A 13,609-nucleotide genomic window follows, 5' to 3' on the forward strand; every position below is an offset into this window, starting at 1 on the left:
TTATTTTGCATGTTATTATAAATAATAGAAAAAGCTGCTTTAAAATTAGTAGCTGGGTTAGGTAAACATTATAGTATTAAATGGTATACATTGTACACATTAGTGCTGTATCTAGAGTATGTCCTCTTTTTATTTTTATTATGTGTTTACATCACATGACCAACCCACGTGACCTAAGAACTGGGCCTTGCAGCATTGGAACCTAGCCAGTTGGCTACCGAAGCTGGGACTCTCCTGAAACGCCCACCTTTGCCCTTGAAGAGATGCTGTTTTTATGTCTAATAATGATACAATGTTGCACACTTTTAAACTCTAAGGGGAGGGTAATGTCACGTGAAATACGTAATAGGGGAACATAGAATTATAGGTGGTGACAGTGACTTAACCACCTCCCTTGACCAATCAAAAGATGGGACCTTGTCACTTGCAACATTTGTGGGTGGTACCTGACCTTGAAGGCACTATAAAGGTGGCTGCACACACTGGAGAATCGTCCGTCTGGGCTGACTAGCTGACCAGACACTGACCCACCACTCTACAATAGGCCCCATAGATAGATGCTGCGGAGCACTCTGCCAAATTTTCTAAGTATAGCACCCAGATAAGGAGAAGTGCTACAAAGCTCTTTGTCATTTTTTCCCCACCGGCTCCTTTTAACCCAGCTGGCACTGGGCACATTAGGGAGGAGGGGGCGTGTGAGCCTTGACAGGAGACGCAGATTAGAACAGGCATCTCTGTGGGTTAGGCACGAGATCGTGGCGGGTATTTTGTTTTGGGCGTTCCGAGGAGGGTCTGATAAGAGGGTTTCCCTGTTGATTATTTCAAAATCCTGGCACGTCATATTTGGCACAATAGGCCACATTCCTCTCTGCGAAGGGCGGGTTGCTTGCTCTTTGGAAACGGACAGAAATGCAGAAGAGCAGTGAATAGATAGAATTAGGTTTAAAAGATTTGTCCAGCTTATGCATTTAATTTTCTTAATGGGAGACTATTGATTACCCTTGCAAAACTATTTTCTTAGAGACTCTTTAAAAGTTTTGTATGACATTCTGCGCCACATTTTTCCTTCCTACATGTAAATGCTTATATGCAGACTGTAATAAGTTCTGTACTAATGCTATTTTACCTGTTTTCCAAATTCTGTAACCTGATTGATGTCACTGATGAATAAAGGGTCATAAAAACCTAACTTTTGATTAGAAAATAAAACCCTTTAAAACTCAACAACTCTCTTTATTGGCTTAAAATAATAATTGCATTTTTGACTGTTCATCTTTATTTAAAGTCTCCTGAAGGTAATACATGGTGTGAAGGGCCCAACACCTTTTGAGCGGTAAAATTAGAGGTAGCATGAGGGTTTTGCATTGAGAAATTACCAGAAGAAATTACCGCTCCATCAGTTTTTGGTAGCAGAGGATGGTTGTTATTGATTAGTTTGGTGATTAATGATTATTGATTTCACCATCAACTACTCAACTAATGGATCATTGACCTTAAGAAGGGAAATAAAATAATTGCCCAAGTTAGATAAATGTCCAAGTCCTGATTCCTGACTCCAATGCTCAGAACCTGAAGACTGGCAAAGCAGTACTGGAAGGTGATGCAAGAAGTGGTGTGAGTATGAATAGGGTTGTGAAATGTTGTTAATATGCTAGCATGTATGTATTTTTTTGAAGTGTTGAAATAGTAAGGGTTTTTACTGTTGGTGACATTTTGCTCATTTTGAATTGATGGTGTTATTGATTATATTGGTAATTTCATAGGACATAATTTTTGGTTATTGATTACATGTTTTAACTCTTCATGTTAAGTTAGTGTCTTGTTCTATGTTGTTTGGAACACGCAGGTATGCACACCTGTGGAATCCCGGGAAGGAATAGCGGGTGGTAAATGGAAGCCACACTGCACTGAGGTTACTCGTCTGTTGGAATAACACTGAGAAGCTAGGTAGGGCTGGCAGTGTTAAATTAGGGACTATTTTCTGTGTGAGTGATTGTAGCAAAGAGTTCGCTGGTGAAACTTTGGTCTGATATCACCTAGAAAGGGTCACACCAAAGGAGTAGCAGGTTCTTCTGAGCTTGAGTGACAGCAAAAGGGTTCGCTGGTGAAACTTTGGACTAAGATATATCCTGAAGGATAAGTCCAAAGGAGTAGCAGGTTCTTCTGAGCTTGAGTGACAGCAAAAGGGTTCGCCGGTGAAACTTTGGACTAAGATATATCCTGAAGGATAAGTCCAAAGGAGTAGCAGGTTCTTCTGAGCTTGTGTGACAGGTAAGCGGAAGGGATTTACCTGTAGTGTTTGAAGAGTAAACGGAAAGCCTTACTTTGTGAAGGGTAAGCGGAATGTGTTACTCGCAGTGAATATAAATCTATCCTTTATTTAGCACAACAGACAGAGTAGCGAATGTATTTATGTTGTTACTAACAGAGGTATTGATTCAGAGAAATATTGCAGTAAGATTTTGTGGAGGTTCAGTAGTAGGAGTAAAACTGACTAAAATTGAGATTGACAGCTTTGGAGAAAATAAATTGCATTGAACTATTGCAAAAATGAAATTGTTTGAAGGCTTAAAGAAGCTGTTAGGAGGTAAAGTGAAAAATTCATTTTTTATTGGTGATGCTCCTGAAGGAACACCTGTGCATTTTATGTCTACCAATTCGGGACAAAATACATGTATGTGGGTTCACCAATGGTGCAAGATTACTAAAAAAGAGGGTGTTTTGAGGTTTCCAAAAGATGGTACTTTTGAATTGCAAATTATTGACAAATTAAGGGAAGTGTTATGTGAAATAAAGACACCATCTAAAGCTGCACAATTTGAGGCCTTAAGCTTGTGGGAAAAGACAGCAAGAGAGAAAGCAAGTGAGGATAAAAAGGTAAAGCACCAAATGCAAGAGAAGAGGATTAATGATGATAAAGAACTCCAAATAAATAATGATTCAGGGGATAAAATAATGGATGCATTGTTAACTGAGTGTCCACCACTTTATGTGGTTCCCTTTAAAAATGCTGAAAATAGTGTACTAGTAAGCACTACAGTGGCTACTGCTTCTGTTGAGCAGAGAAAAACACAGATTGAGAAAACTGTGCAAACATTTCAGATTGACCCATTACCTGTTGTTTCAGCACTGACAGTGATACCTCCAGGTGTTACTGCTTCAAATGTGCCTGATTCAGTCCAAGAATTGCTAACTGCAGATGCACAGATAATGCATAGAAAAATTATGACTGTCCCAATTGATATGGTCCCTACTGAAAAGGTTCAAAGAGCTGCAGAAGGAGTGATTATGGCAGAGTTTATTTCAGAAACTCAGAATTCACAGATTATTGAACAGAAATTAGCCCAAGCACTGAAAGGTGAGGGAAAAATGGCCTTTACCACATCTACAGCTCAGGATAAAATAAATATATTTGAAAATGGGATTTCTCAAACCTGCTTTGAGGAAGCAGCAGTGATTAAAAAGTTAGAAAACATGGGAGAACATATTAACACAGGCCCTGAAAAAGAGAGACAGCTTAGTGTTTTAAATTCAGCACTTGAACATGTAGAAAATAACAGTCCATGCTGTTTAAATAATGAAAATGTGAACAAGTGTCAGGAAAAAGAATTAATTTCCCTGAGTAAGGTAACAGCTGTATGTGCATTAACTACACATAATGGCCTGACAGATTTGGCTCAAAATTATGAAATTGATGTTTCAGGAAGTTTTCCATCTCAGAAATGTTTTAGGGTACATATGGATGATGAAGCAAATGAGAAAATGTGTTCTTCAGGAATGCAATTGCACATTGCAGAAATAAAATATATTTTTAAATGCAATGGGCTTGAGAAATTAGGAGGTAAATGGGCAAGAAAACATGAGAAGAAAAAGAAACCACTAGACCTAGCAAGGAAACTGGAAAAGGAAAAGAAGCCACCAGATTTAGTTGAGAAAAATAATAAGCAGAATGAGGGAGAAGCTTTTGCTTACTCATTGAGAGAAAAGGTGGGAGAAGTGCATGTTCCTATGCCACAGAATAAAAGTGAACTTGCAGCATTTCTGAACACATTCCCACAATTGAGAGACATAATTATGCTGTGGTACCTACAAGTTGATGGATTTGATGACATTTTAAAAGAGTTGTGCATTAATTTGGAAATGTTCTTTTACATTGCCATGCAGAATGAATTGTGGTTTGAATATAAAGTTATTCAAAGGCCAAGTGAAGAGGCAATGAAAAGGGTTTGCATGAATGCACCATCATTTTCTGTTGTTATGGAGGAAAACATAGCAGTGATTATTTTCCTGAAGGGTGGAGTGCCAGTAAAGGATGTTGATTTGGTACAGATTAAAAGAACACAGGATGGAAGTAAAGGTGTTTTGGTTTGTGAAAATTCAGGTATGGATGTTGTACTGCTGGAAAATATGTCCTTTTGCCATCTTTACAACAGATTTAAGCATTGGAAGAAGAAAAATAAATTTAAACATGATGCACAAAAACATGGAGAAATGCAGATGCAAAATATACCAGCTAAGCAAATGCAAATGTCAGTTCAGAAACAGGTACCTATGGCAGGAATTTTCCAAGCAAAGATCCCACAAAATATGGAAAAGGCTAACATTAATTTAAATAAGTTGTCCAGAGCAAATGTGAATTATTTCCAGAGACAAAATCAGAACCCAGTCCAACAGGTTGCTGTGTTTGAAAATGAGAGTTTTAACGCTGACAATTCAGAATTTACCAAGTCCATTGTGAAGGCAGAGGAAAGTCCAGATTTAGTTGCAGGAGTTTTAAACAAAGAAATTACAAACCCAGTTTTAGAAAAATGTGCACCTAAATTAGGCCCATTTGAGGAAAATTACAAAACTGTTGTCTGTGACTCTGGCCTAGCAGAAAAACAATTGTTTTGCAAATTAAACAGCACAGAATACTGTACACCAGATAATGTTATTTTTCAGATTCCGGATGAGGATGTACATTTTAAAATGGCCCAGCAAGAAACAGCTGTAGCATTATTTTCAGAAAAGACAGTTGAAAAATTACCTTCTGATTTTGAAAAAATAATAAACACAGAAATAAGAGAGTTCATAGAGAAGGATGCCAGATTAATAAAATGTGCAGAACATGTCTTATTAAAATTAGAACAAAGTGACATGTATTCAGGAACACCATCAGTTGCAGGAATTTTACCAATAAAAGTATTTTTGATGGAATTGATTAGAAGTTTGTGTAACTTTCTGATCACAGGTTCACAGAAAATAAATGAAAAGAACAGAATAGTGCAGGAGATTAAAAGCATATTTTTTTCCATGTTGTCCTGTGGTACCGAATCCAGCCAATATATTTTTTCACATTCCATGTGCTGAAGAATGGCTTACTTTTATTGATTTTTGCAAAGTCCATGTAACAGTGCCATTGCATGAGAATAGTCAGGAGTACTGTCAAAAAGCAGATGAATATCTGGGACACAAAATTGGAAAGGGAGATAGAAAGGTGTCACCAGAAAGGGTGGAAATGATTTCCAAGAAAAATCCACCTCAAATTAAGAAAGAAGTTAGGACACTTTTGGGAATGGTTAGCTGCTGTAGAGAGTGGTTACCAAACCTTTACTTAGTGGCTAAGCCTTTACTGAGGCTGACACATGAGGATGTGTCTGATCCGCTTCCATTGGACAACAATTGCACAAAAGCATTCCTAGAGTTGAAAGAGAAAGAATGTTGCGCCCCAGCACTAGGAATGAAAGTTTATTTAAAAGAAAATATACCAATTTGCAGTGAGAGGGAGGGCTGCACTCTCTCATTGCCTATTCAAAAAGATGACTGTGTTCAAAGGTCTGTGATGTATTGCCCAATGACCTTTGACCCTAACTTCACAGAAATGTCAGCAAATGATTTGGATTGTGATGAAACTGAATATGAGTGTCTAAATATCATGAAAATATGCATAAAGCCAAATTCAGACTTTAATGATGAATGTCTGAGTCAGCCCAACAATGTCCATTTTGTAGATGGCCCATGTTTGAAAGGTGACACATTAAAAGCAGCACATGCTGTGCTCCTTATACATTATGTTGTCAAAGCTTCATGGCTTTCAGTAGTTACCTCAGCCCAAAATTCGAAATTGATTGCCCTTACCATAATATGCAGTATATCTGCTCAAATGAGAGTCACTGTTGTCATGGGAGAGAGAAATGCTTATTCAGTTGCACACATTTGTGTTCTGTTAGCATGTACATTCTATGGAATCTTCACAGGTGAATTAAAAGAGGCTCAAGAAAATGTTTTTAAAGCAGCACAACAGGGTTGTATCAGAACTGTTTTTGAGAAAAGCGACAACTGCAAAGTGGTAAAAGTGTTATTGCAAAGACTGATGCCCAGGTATAGATTGCCAGTTTCTCTGAAATCAGATCATAATGTGGTCTCAAAGATAATGAGTGCAGAACAACGGATTGGACAAGGAATGGATTGCAGCTATCTGCCTGAAGTGTCAAGCATAATAAAGCTACACAATGGCAGCACTGAGTTACCTTTTGCAAAAGACGGTGTCTCACCAACACTAAAGTGGCTTGAAAATGCATATGCAAATGAACTTGTGGAAATCAATGATGTGAACACCAGCCATGGCTGTGTAGGTCTGGTTGATGTACAGTGTGCAGTTTCTCACCAGATTGCAGCTGCTACACAAGATCTGCATAATGGATGGTGCAACGGCTTTGGTCTGAGAGATGCTTTGGTGAAACATCAGAATCTGATCAAAGTGAAAATAAGTGTGAAAGGCATTGGTTGAAAAAAAAGTGCAAAGGATTGATGGTGCTCTGTCAGAGTTTCTCAGCACCTAAGTAGTCTAATTTGCATTGAAAAGGTAGAGAATGCCACACTGTATGAGCCATTCTGATGGCAAGCTGATGACAATGAGCAAAGAAATGCTGAAACTGTCCTGTTGAATTCCTTTTTTTATTATTTTAGTTACTTATTTTAAAGAAGACTAACTGTTCAAGAAGCTACTTACAGAACTCTGCACTAAAACAATTGAGCTTGGCTATATATGATCTGATTACAGATAGACTTGTGTTTGCCTTAGAAATAGAAGTAAAATTGCTATATGCTCAGCTTTTGCAATTAAAAAAATCACTTTTGAAAATGAAATATGGAAATGTGTGATGAATTAAAAATCATTTTATTATGATTTGAATTATCAGAAGGGTGGATTGATGGAGCAGATTTCATCTGCAGTCAGGCATTGTTTTATTTTTGTGCTTCAGACAGACTGCATTTAAATTGCCACGCACATTTTGGTGCAAGTTAAAACCAAAGGCACATGAAAAATATAAAAGTGACACCTAGTCTTTCTGAAATGCTTGTGCTGAATTAACATGTGTTTTTACAGTATAAAGAAAAGTGGCCTTTTTAGCTTTAAAGATGAATAAAATGTGTTTCTCTCCTTCCTAGCTCATCTATTGCAATCTGAATTCACTATTTTCTGTTTTAAAAGACTTTAGCTTGGTACATATTTAATAAACGTGTTTAGTTTAAAACACCTCTTTTTATAATGTGTGAAAATAATGCACCAATCACTATACATGGTGCTAAAATGCTTTGTACATGAAAAGGTATCTAAAACATTGATAACATGTTTCTGTGTGTGTTACATTAACTGTATGTGCTTTTAAATTTTACACTAAAGCATAACATGCTTTATTATACATTGCACATTTATTTTGCATGTTATTATAAATAATAGAAAAAGCTGCTTTAAAATTAGTAGCTGGGTTAGGTAAACATTATAGTATTAAATGGTATACATTGTACACATTAGTGCTGTATCTAGAGTATGTCCTCTTTTTATTTTTATTATGTGTTTACATCACATGACCAACCCACGTGACCTAAGAACTGGGCCTTGCAGCATTGGAACCTAGCCAGTTGGCTACCGAAGCTGGGACTCTCCTGAAACGCCCACCTTTGCCCTTGAAGAGATGCTGTTTTTATGTCTAATAATGATACAATGTTGCACACTTTTAAACTCTAAGGGGAGGGTAATGTCACGTGAAATACGTAATAGGGGAACATAGAATTATAGGTGGTGACAGTGACTTAACCACCTCCCTTGACCAATCAAAAGATGGGACCTTGTCACTTGCAACATTTGTGGGTGGTACCTGACCTTGAAGGCACTATAAAGGTGGCTGCACACACTGGAGAATCGTCCGTCTGGGCTGACTAGCTGACCAGACACTGACCCACCACTCTACAATAGGCCCCATAGATAGATGCTGCGGAGCACTCTGCCAAATTTTCTAAGTATAGCACCCAGATAAGGAGAAGTGCTACAAAGCTCTTTGTCATTTTTTTCCCCACCGGCTCTTTTTAACCCAGCTGGCACTGGGCACATTAGGGAGGAGGGGGCGTGTGAGCCTTGACAGGAGACGCAGATTAGAACAGGCATCTCTGTGGGTTAGGCACGAGATCGTGGCGGGTATTTTGTTTTGGGCGTTCCGAGGAGGGTCTGATAAGAGGGTTTCCCTGTTGATTATTTCAAAATCCTGGCACGTCATATTTGGCACAATAGGCCACATTCCTCTCTGCGAAGGGCGGGTTGCTTGCTCTTTGGAAACGGACAGAAATGCAGAAGAGCAGTGAATAGATAGAATTAGGTTTAAAAGATTTGTCCAGCTTATGCATTTAATTTTCTTAATGGGAGACTATTGATTACCCTTGCAAAACTATTTTCTTAGAGACTCTTTAAAAGTTTTGTATGACATTCTGCGCCACATTTTTCCTTCCTACATGTAAATGCTTATATGCAGACTGTAATAAGTTCTGTACTAATGCTATTTTACCTGTTTTCCAAATTCTGTAACCTGATTGATGTCACTGATGAATAAAGGGTCATAAAAACCTAACTTTTGATTAGAAAATAAAACCCTTTAAAACTCAACAACTCTCTTTATTGGCTTAAAATAATAATTGCATTTTTGACTGTTCATCTTTATTTAAAGTCTCCTGAAGGTAATACATGGTGTGAAGGGCCCAACACCTTTTGAGCGGTAAAATTAGAGGTAGCATGAGGGTTTTGCATTGAGAAATTACCAGAAGAAATTACCGCTCCATCACTCCTACCCAGTGAACCCGGTCCAGCTTTATTTCTTTGTCTGCCCTGACCCCCAGGATATGTCTGAAGAGAGCTCCCACATAGTCTCCCAAGTTGGCCCCTTCTGCATTCGTTGGGGCTATGGATGGGTGGCTAACTCTGCTCTGCTAGTGCAGTTTGCTGAGTTTTGCCAACTCTGTGCTTCGCTGGGAGCGCGGAGTTTGACAAAAAAGTCTGATTCTGCCATGTGGCGGAGTTTGTCCATGCCGCTCACCCCTATTTGTAAGGGAGGGGGCAGAGGGGGTTGGACGGTGGGTGCGCGGTGAGGCAGAGGGCTGCGGGTAAGACAGTGAATAAGAGAGAGGACCGCTAAGGCTTGACAGTGAAGGAGGAGTGGTGGTGAGTGAGGGTTGGTGGAGAGGGAAAGAACTGTCAGGCATGGATCCTGAATGAAGGGGGGTGGTGGTGATGGAGAGGGTTGCAGAGTTTGGGAGAGGTGCTAGCGAATTATGGGTGGTGACGGTACAAGCGCTGAGGGGTGAGAAAGGGGCAATGTTTGATTGGTGAGGGAAAGGGCTGCTGTGGCAGGTTGGACCTAGCGAAGACAGATTGTGCCTGAGTCCTCCTTACCTGGATCTGGCATTCTCTGTGCCTGGGCTGTCCTACTCTTGTCTCCTAATTCTCAGGAGTGGAGACTGGGTTAATGTCTCCACTCCCCATGCGTGCACATGCGCAGTAATCTCAAGTCCTGCAGCAAAGTGGTTTCACTTTTGTTATGGCTCAGGAAGGACAGGAGAAACACTGTTAATTACTGCCACAGCAGACCGAGGTAAGCCGTAAAGTAGGTGGCAGTGTGGTGGTCAGGAACCCTTCAGGTCTGCTGCGTGCATTGGGCGCAGCGGAATTCCCCTGAGTTTTTAGGCAACTCCTTGGAATTCCGCTTAGTGTCATTCTGCCAACTCCGCCCACCCTTAGTTGGGACTCCTTTAATGTATATATTGTTACACAGTGAGCGATTTTCTAAGTCCTTGGCATGGGCCTGTAGGTAAAGCTCTTGCTCCCGGAGTCAAAGCACTTCTTGTGGCAGCTACTCGACTTCTTCAACTCGCCCGGACTCTTGCTCCGCCAGAGCAGAGACCCTGTCCCCCATATCCTCCAGGTCTTGACGAACCTCACGCAGATCAGAAGATAGGTCCTTTTTGACTGCTTGAAGGTCATTGTGTAGTGATGCGAATAAGGACACTAGGAAGGACCAAGTCACAGGCCCATCCATGTTTTGAGTCTCTGGGAGGTGATCTTTGTTAGCTGTGGGAATTTTATCCCCTGAAGGCCCCCCAGCGGACCTAGTCACAAAGAGCGATCTCTTTTCAACCTGAACAATGACATGGCAACGTCCCTCTGTACAAGTAAATCCAGAGATGGTCAGCTAGTCAGCGATGACATGGCCAAAGGACAAAGCACATCAGCACTTTCACTGGTATGTCAGGAGTGGCTGCCGTGGGCCCAGCGGGTCAAGCGTTTGTTCCTTTCCAACCAGAGTCCTGGCCGGAGATAAGTTACCCCAGGCAGCAGCCTGGATGCAGCCAGAACACGTTGGCCTGATTACAGCAACAACCCCCGTTGTCTGTCAGGTGTCGCCGTCGATGGTGAGTGCTCTCTGGTGATTTGGGCTGTTGCCCCTTTTAGGAGGGTTTACTCAGGGAACTCCAGAGTCGGAGACCAGGCCCACCAGCAGACATAGGAGTGGGGGTCAAGTGTCACTACAGCAGGTGGGAGCCACAGGACTCATGTCCTACCTCACTCTGCGGGATCCAGGCCAAGGTTGGGTACCACAGAGCTTGACCATGTGGTAGGTTGCAGGTGGCAGCATGCCGCGAATCATGAAAGATGTGCCTATATTTGACCTTCAATCCTACCCAGATGGGCCTCAACCTCCAGTCCATCCCCTTCCTTGGGCGGGGACGCACTGGTTGCAAGGGCCAGCAGCCACCAAGGCAGGTGAACGACTCCAGGGGGTGGGCCTGCTTATAGTGGGCAAGACACTCAGGGGGACCCTCTGCCTATCACGTCCACTGTGCTTCAGTGCATTTTTTTGGCCTCCCCAGGCAGCTCCATTCTCCCGCGAGGATCCTAGGTCTGGGGCAGTTATTGCCTACATCTCTCAGGCGGTTTTCTGCATGGGCAGCCCCATCCATACCAACCACCTGGCCAGCTGGAGAGCTGATGTCCACTCCACAGGCACACAGTATCCCAGGCCTTACAGCTTAGATGCCAGGGGCCGGGAGTCCCGCTGTTCACATGTGCTGGATGCCATAGCCGGGCAAGTCCCCCACAACTGGTCTCACTTGTCTATGGCCACCAGGTCCTCAAACAGGGTTCACCACAGCTTAAGGGTGCTGTTGCAGGCTGAACGAGGGCACCTGTTGCACGCTCCTCTGCGCAGCAACTTGGGTGCGGGAAGACAGCAGGCAGGATCTTGTCTCTGCAAGCTCGGGCTGACTGCCACCATATTGCCGCTGATTGCGGCCTCCACTCCCACAGCCCATACTAAGCAGGACTGCCTGTCAGCGCCAGGAGGGGCTCCCAGTCTTATCATCTGTGCCTACGCAGCATCTGCAACCTGTACGGGGTAGAGGGAGCATGTTATGCACTGCAGGTAAGGTGCTATATGAGGGTAAAGTAATGGTGGAGACATAGAGACACATCTTACCTGTCTACTAACTTGGCCATGTCCCCTTGCTGTCATTTTAAAGGCAGCCCTATTTTGCAGATTGTCTTTAAAAGTAAATTATGTGGACATTAGATTTATGGATTAAAAGTACTTCCAAAGTAGTGATCTCTCTTATTTTTACTTATGTCACCTCTCAAGTTCCGCTTAAATGCCACAGGGAGTGGGAGGTTCAAGCAATAGATTTTCCGCATCACGTGATGGTCTAGAGCCTCCAGAGAGTTTCAGTTTATTCGCCAGGTAGCGAGGAGAGGAGGAGTGCAAGGCATATTAACACTACTTAGAAACCACTTTCAAACAAATCTGAAGGATCCTTTGAGAAAGTTTGCTCACCTTTGTTCATAAGTTCCTTCAAGATAAAAAGCCTTCAAAATGAATCTGAAAAAGTGAATCAAAAGTAAATCCCGTAGTGTGCTATGTCCTTTGACTGTCTTACGGTTCAGTGCTCTGACCTTGTTACTTGTTTTTGCATAGCTGTTGACCATTCGGGAAGCTGAAACGCAATGACACATGTTCACAATGTCTTCTCTCTTCTTTTCATGAAGGTGAGTCGAACCAGGGATGCAGGAGCCAAGGAGGACTCTGACCCAGGAACCCAGAACCAGAACAGAGGAGCTGTCATGGAAGAGGTTAGTTTGGAATGCGAATGCAGGAGCCGGAGCTGTACGGGAGATGTTCTTTCTGGAAAGACCAGAAACCAAGCAGGGTTGAGAGACTGGGCGCAGTCTTTATATAGCGTGCCCAATGATGGCTGCCAGATCTCTCTAGAACCCAAGATAGCTGAAGTAAGGCCCGAACAGATGGGCTGAAAGCATGCCTTATTTGTATGAAATGTGAGGGCAGGTGAGTTTGCTGCAGATAATGGTGGAAGCCCCCAAAAGGCCTGCTCAGAAGTGGAGCAAGGCTTGGGGAAAGAAATGGTAACACATGGGGAAATATGGATCACATGCTCTAATGATGACGTGTACAAGGGTTTACAGGGATTCACTTGGTAGTATTGAGCATGCCACAAATGCTGACTGATTCCCAACATGGTCCAGATAGAAGGAGGCTCCAGAAAAATACAAAGAAAGGCGTAAAACGCTTGTTCATATGGATTTGAAGGGTTTTTGTTGAATTATTTACCCACATTCTCCCCTGACATATATTGATGGGTGACTGCCTATATAGCACCATATTAGCTCTTTACAATCAACTATACCCTCTAAAAGATATAAAAGCTAGGGAAAAGGCTGACTCTTCCCCTGAGTGATGCATTGAGGCTCTTAAAAAGGCAAAACAATGACCAGGGACTGCAACTCAGAACCAGTCTTCTGGAAGATATAGAGGCAGTTACCACCCAAGAGAAAATATACAGACAAGAGATTAAGGGCCGATTTAATTCTTGGTGGTAAGGATGCCCCATCACAATGGTGACAGCGTAACCTCATTCCCAAGAATGAGTTCCGCCCGCCACATTTAGATGCAAACTGATCTTCTGGCTCATCGTGGCTACTCTGTCTCCACCGTGATTATCAACCCTCAAATGGCCCTGGGGAGCAAAGCCCATCGGAGAAATTACTACATGTCCACCGTTCCAAATTGTATGGGCGGGCATGTAACATTTTTTATTGTTTCTTACCCCAGTTAAAGCCTGGCTGTAAGGAACTGTAAAAACAGTTCAAAGATTCCCCCCCCCCCCATAGAAGAAGTCTCACTTTTTGAGGGGATCCTTACTTTTTGTCTTTACAAAAAGAAAATCCCATTTTGGGAATTTCTTTTTGAAAAGAAAAAAAGATTACTGCTTGTTACAGGTCTGTGTCCTTCCG

This window comes from Lissotriton vulgaris, chromosome 9 (assembly GCF_964263255.1).
Source record: "Lissotriton vulgaris chromosome 9, aLisVul1.2, whole genome shotgun sequence".
Taxonomy (NCBI): Eukaryota; Metazoa; Chordata; class Amphibia; order Caudata; family Salamandridae; genus Lissotriton; species Lissotriton vulgaris.